This window comes from Juglans regia, chromosome 13 (genome assembly GCF_001411555.2).
Source record: "Juglans regia cultivar Chandler chromosome 13, Walnut 2.0, whole genome shotgun sequence".
NCBI lineage: Eukaryota > Viridiplantae > Streptophyta > Magnoliopsida > Fagales > Juglandaceae > Juglans > Juglans regia.
This window is the reverse complement of record NC_049913.1, coordinates 24,954,144-24,960,383: the sequence shown is the minus strand read 5'-3', so window position 1 is coordinate 24,960,383 and position 6,240 is coordinate 24,954,144.

Here is a 6,240-nt window from a genome sequence, read left to right as displayed (position 1 = left end):
ATTACAATTTAATACCAAAATGAAACAATTTCAATCCAATTGGGGGGCGAATTTCGAACTTTTTCCACTTAATTTGGCATCATGTGGAATGAACCATCGAGTTACATGTCCCCACACTCATACTCAAAATGGCAATGTCGAACGGAAACATCGTCATATTGTTGATACGGGATTAGCTTTACTTGCCCATGCATCGATTCCTCTCATATTTTGGCCCTATGCTTTTCTTCATGCAGTTTATTTAATTAATTTGTTACCATCATCCTCCCTCAATAATTTCTCTCCTTATTTTCTTCTTAATAATCAACATCCAGGCTACTCAACACTTCGTGTATTTGGTGATGAATGTTGGCCACTGACCACTCCATATAACACTCATAAGTTCTCTTATCGTTTAATGTCTTGTGTTTTTCTTGGACTTAGTCCAGGGCATAAGGGGTTTATTTGCTATCATATACAAACTGGACGGGCTTACATTTCAAAGGACATTAAATTTAATGAGCTTAAATTTCCTTTTGCTTCTGTGCCTCACTGAACAGCCAGCCCATCATCCACTGACGTGGCCCTTCCTCTTTTTAATCTTCCAACAGTAAGCCCCTCTTCTCCTACCTCAATTCTTGGTTCACCACATGTACTCTCTCCTCCTCCATCACCAACTCCACAAAACTCTTCACCATCTGTTGCTCCCCAACAAGTTCATTCAATGGTGACCAAATCACAGACACAAAGCCTTCGTCCTTGTTAATTCATAGATGGAACAATTAAATGGCCTCTCCCTCGTTCTTACGGCAACCGAGTCCATACTTGAGACACTAACATGTTACATCATTACTTGAGAACAATATTAAGGAATTTGATGCATTACTTGAGAACAATACCTGGTCGTTAGTTCTATCTTCTCAAGCCAGCAACATAGTCACTTGGTCATTTTTAGATTTACTTCTCTCTCTCTCTCTCTCACTCTCTCATAACCACCCTGGAAAGAAGGCCACTTCCTCATTTTCTCACATTTTCTCACCAAACAAACACCACGAGTGAAAGGAGGAAGCCTAGAATCCATCTAAGGAGAAGGAGCTCACATGGTAAGAACCACTCGAATCTCTACTTTGGCTATTTCACCTTCATACACGCACGACCACATGGAATGGAGGATGAAGAGGGACTCGGATTTTGAGTGTCTAGCCATGACTTTGAAAGGGGGGTATGGTTAAATCCATGTGTTAACTTGCACAAGACATGTTCGGTAAACTAGGGTTTTCACAAGAATGGGAATTGAACCTTTATTAGCCAAACACGAGCAAAAATGGACCTTAAGGAGGATGAGAGAACCGGCCACTATTAGGGTTAAGTTAGGATTTTCTTTTTGAAAATGTTTCGACTAAGAGAAGAAACACTATGCATGACGCTACACACACATACACACACATGTTATGCACAACTAGTGAAACACCATGACCAAGCCTTGTTAAGGAGGCGTGAACATCATTCGGCCTAGGGCAACTTCTTTTAGGCCGAGCACGTGGAGAGCCATTCTAGCCACGAGAAAATTTTTACAACTGTAAGGGAGTAAACCCTAAACACTTCACACACACATAGATACTCAGACTAGGGTTTTGAGTTTTCACTAAGTCTAATAGTCTAAACTATATTTTCAGCATGCTTGGTCGTGATACGTATATTTTGCTTAGGATTTTTGTAAGTTGACTCTTGACCTACTCTCGGATAATATTTGTATATGACATGTGAACTTTGCATTGTTTATTAATATAGTGTAGACTTGGCATTGGTTGTTAAATCAAATAAATGAAAAGATCTTTGGTATAACATGCTTTGTATTCGGTTTCACGTGATTCTTGTCATGTGTACATGCTTGAAATGTTTTGGTCATGTATAGTTGCCATGATTAGGAAATTGTCTCTTACCATGATAAGTATCAATTGTTATTGCCCATGTTTTTGTGATAAGTAAATTGCATGTTCTAATGCTTTAAAGCCGTAATGAGAGATGCTTTGACGTGTTGTTTGATAACATGACATGATTACATAGTACATGGCATCCACATGTTCAAGTTACATATGAAAGAAAAATAGTCCCAAGTACATGTTACATGCATTTCAGGTTGTGCATAGTTTTCAAAAGATAAGTTTGTTACACGATTTGTCATGATCCCCAAATGCTAGGACGAAGAAATGTCCTAGTGGAATTCTTCTATCCACTTTGAAGTGCATAAATCGAAAGTGGTAACTCCTGGATCGACGAAGCACAGTTGGTGGACCTCGAATTGTAGAAATTGTGACAAATCAAGAAACTGATCATGGGGAAACACAAGAAGCCGGATCCCCCAGTAGTTAAAGAGGCCTTGAAGAGCCCTGAGCGCTTGGCGGAGCCATCTTTGGAAGATAGGCTAGAGGCAGCCGATCAGTTCATCTGCGAAGTGCTTAAATTGTTTGAACACCTGCAGAAGATTATCAACAAGGACAAGGCGAAATAGGCTCAAGAGAAGGGCTTGTAGGATTTTTTTTTTCTTTTAAAGAAGAGAATGTTTAAAAGAGGGAAATAGTTTATATTGTTTTGAACTCTCTTGTAATTGGGAGTTTTGAACAATGATTTTATTTTGGGATATATAGTTTAAATGGTACCATGACTTTTGAAAATTGCTCATAGTCTTACTTAGATTTATATGGATTTTTGTTGCAAATTATTGCATACTACAAGTAACACACTAGGTGCATTGCATCTTAACTGTTATGTACGGAGGTATGTAGTCTTGAGCTACATGTCCCGACGCTTCAGTCACCATCCAATCCCAAGCGGAGGTTGGGAGCATCATAGTTTACATTTATCACGACTCTAGTGTTAGGATAAGATAATATCCTAGTAAAACTCTTTTGTTTACTCTGGAATGTCTAAAATAGTGTGAAATTCCTTGAGTTGACAAGGTAAAGATCAACGAGCTTTGAACGGGGCATGTAACCTTATGTTGCATGTCCCGACGCTTCAGATGTTCATTCGATCCCAAGCAGAATCTGGAGGCGTCACATAGGCAATCACTTTCCAACATCAATCTCGGGACACCCCATCGAGCACAAAACTATAGCCCTATTAACATAGCTATAACTTCAATAAAATCAGAAGATATCACCTCTGCCTCCACTTTGCTGTATGCAACAAGTACCTCTCACCTTTATGATCTCTAAGAATCACACCCACACCAGCTTTTTGTTGATAAAAAAAAATAGCTCCATCCACATTTAGCTTCAAAAATCCAAATGGGGGAGGGTTCCAGTAGCATACCTTTTTTATCTCCTTACTATCAACATCAAACACTCGAACATTTTTAAAATCTTGCTGTAAGGACAAAGCATAATTAATCACATATCTAGGATTATGGGAAACTTGCTCATAAATAAAGTTGTTCCTTCGATACCATAAGCCCCAGGCAACATAAACAAAAGTTGTCAAAGCTTCCTTTGATGCATTATTCTTCACAATGTTTGCTAAATCCTAGAAAGACAAACCTAAATCTGTATTATGCATCATGGGAAGATGGACTGACCAATGATATCTTACATAAGAACAATAAAACAAAGCATGTGTAGGATCTTCTTGTTGTTGTAAGCAGAAAGCACACTTATCTTCCTCCATAACATTTTTTTTTTTAAATTATGAAAAGTTGGCAGGCTATCTCTACATGCTCTCCATGCAAAAATCTTCATCTTATTAGGTAATTTCAGATGTCATAAACATTTCCAAAAAGATATGTTTCTTCTCTCCATAGAACTTTCACCCACCTGTTGAGTTGATAACTGCTGGAAATACTTGTAGGCACTTCTAACTGAATAACGACCATTCTTCTCCTGAGACCAGAACCATGTATCATTTGAACCGGTCAAGCTCTTATCTTTAAGATCTCTGCTGCTATATTTGGATTGAATAGAGCTCTCACCCTTTACACATTCCACCACTGAGTATCATCATCAATCTGAGAGTTGAGTTTCAAATCCCAATCTTGCACCTGAATTTGTTCAAGAAGTTGCTCAACATGAAGGCTTGGTATCCGTGAGTCTTTAAACACTTTCATAGATCTGCCATCACCCACTCTCCACATACAACCTTTCTTCAGGAAGGTTAAAGCTTTTCAAATACCTTTCCAAGCATATGAAGAGTTATAACCCAGCTTAGCCTCAAACAATGTTGTATTAGGAAAGTACTTGGACTTGTAAACTTTATGCAATAAAGAATCTTCATTTTGTATAATTCTCTACCCCTGTTTAGCAAAAAGAGCCACATTGAAGAGCCTTAAGTTTTTGAAACCTAAACCCCCTCTATAGTTCGAATCACACAATTTCTCCCAGCTAACCCAGTGTATTTTGTTTTCCCCAAATCTCTTTCCTCACCAAAACTGAGCCATCATCCTCTCCAACTCATGGCACAAAGAAGCTAGAAACTTGAAACAACACATAGCATATGTTAGGATAAACATAGCCATTGCTTTAATAAGCACTTCCCTACCCCCTTAGACAAGAGATTACCCTTCGAAACCTGAAGTTTCTGCCAAAGTCTTTGCTTAATCCTAGAAAAGGCACGATGCTTAGATCTGCCCAACCTAGTTGGGAGGCCCAAATACTTCTCATATTGTAACGCCTGAACCTAGTCAAATAGCGTTACAAAATTTTGGGTCTAGTTAAAAAAAAAAAAAATCGTTTGGGTTCATTAATAATTTTTTTAGAAGAGAGTTTAGGTCTAAGTATATTTATTTTATGTTATTTTCTTTTTATTTTCTTTTCTCTTTAGACTTAAGAACCCGTTCCTTGGAAGCACCCAGAGCACATCGCACCCGTTTGCCATTTTCATGCATTCCCTTTTCATCCCCTTCATCTAGGTTTTCCCTTTACTATTTATATCTCCTATATATACATACTTATACGGTTAATCATCTCAACCCTAGTTTATTTGCCGCTGCTCTTCCTCTTCACGCTCTTAGCCTTCCATACTCATCTGAACCTCCACCCCTAAAGCTAATCCACATGCAGCGACCCGCCAAGCACCGTCCGCGCCAGTACCACAGCCTCTCTCGGTCCACCACTTCAATCGTGTGCCACCACCCCAGTTTATACTTTCGAAAAGCAGAACATCATACACCTGTTTTCTCAATCGAAACAGAGAGTCCTTGCCACTGGACAACCACACCTCGGGAGCCACCAAGCTATCGCCACCTCGGAAGAGCCACCCACACGCACGGACATACCAGCCTGAAAATCCCCTGTTTTAACTGTCCAAAACAGAGCAACCTTCAGCCGCTGCAATCACTCCCCACCGAGAGCTTCACCGCGCTGTGCCTCCCCAAAAACTGTCGGTGAGGACTTCCCATCACCATGGTCCGCCGCACGCTGCCTCAGTTTTCCCTCTGTAAGCTCGCGCCACTTCCGGTTGAGGGTCCTTCCCTTTCGATCTCTCTCTCGTTCTCTCACCGTCCCACTCTCTCTCTCTCTTGGTTTCAGCTCTCTCTCCCTCTCTTCCCGTGCGACGCCGTCGAGGACATCACCACCGCCTCAGCCCAGTTTCCGTCGCACCCCCACGGTGCCACTGTCTCGGCTTTTCGTGAGTGAGCTTCTGCCGTCACTCCCATTTGAGCCTCTGCATGTTTATGTTTTTTTTAGTTGTTGTTGTTTCTTACTTAAAAAGGAAACTGGAGGTGTCTCGGGTGACTTGTAGACCAAGGGTGTTTTACCCTTTTCACCCTTTTTGTTTAGAACATAAATTGATTTTTATATATTCTTGCAAATTAAAACATGGGCCGCACGTGTTTCCCATATATTATTTTTTTGAATTAGGCACTCGTGGGTTTGTCTTGTTAAGTTAGTATTTTTAAGAGAATTATTTTTTTATTGGAATGGTTATTAAGTAGATACTGATAATTTTTGTTTTGTTTTGGAATGGTCAATAAATACAAAATATTATTTTGAATCCTTTTAAAAATAATATATATATATATATTTTCGTTATTATTTAAACAAAAGTAGGAGTTTCTACTTATAATGATTTCAACATAGTTATGTATTTAGTATTATAAATTATCGTAAGATCCCATTCGTAAATAGGTTAGAATTTAATGTTTTAGTCGAAATTACTAAGTTGGATATTGGTGGATTTAGACAATGAAGTTGGTATTTTAAGAATAACGAGAATTTTGGGTTTGAGGAATCAAAAATGGATTATTTTAGAAATTTTAGGCTTGAA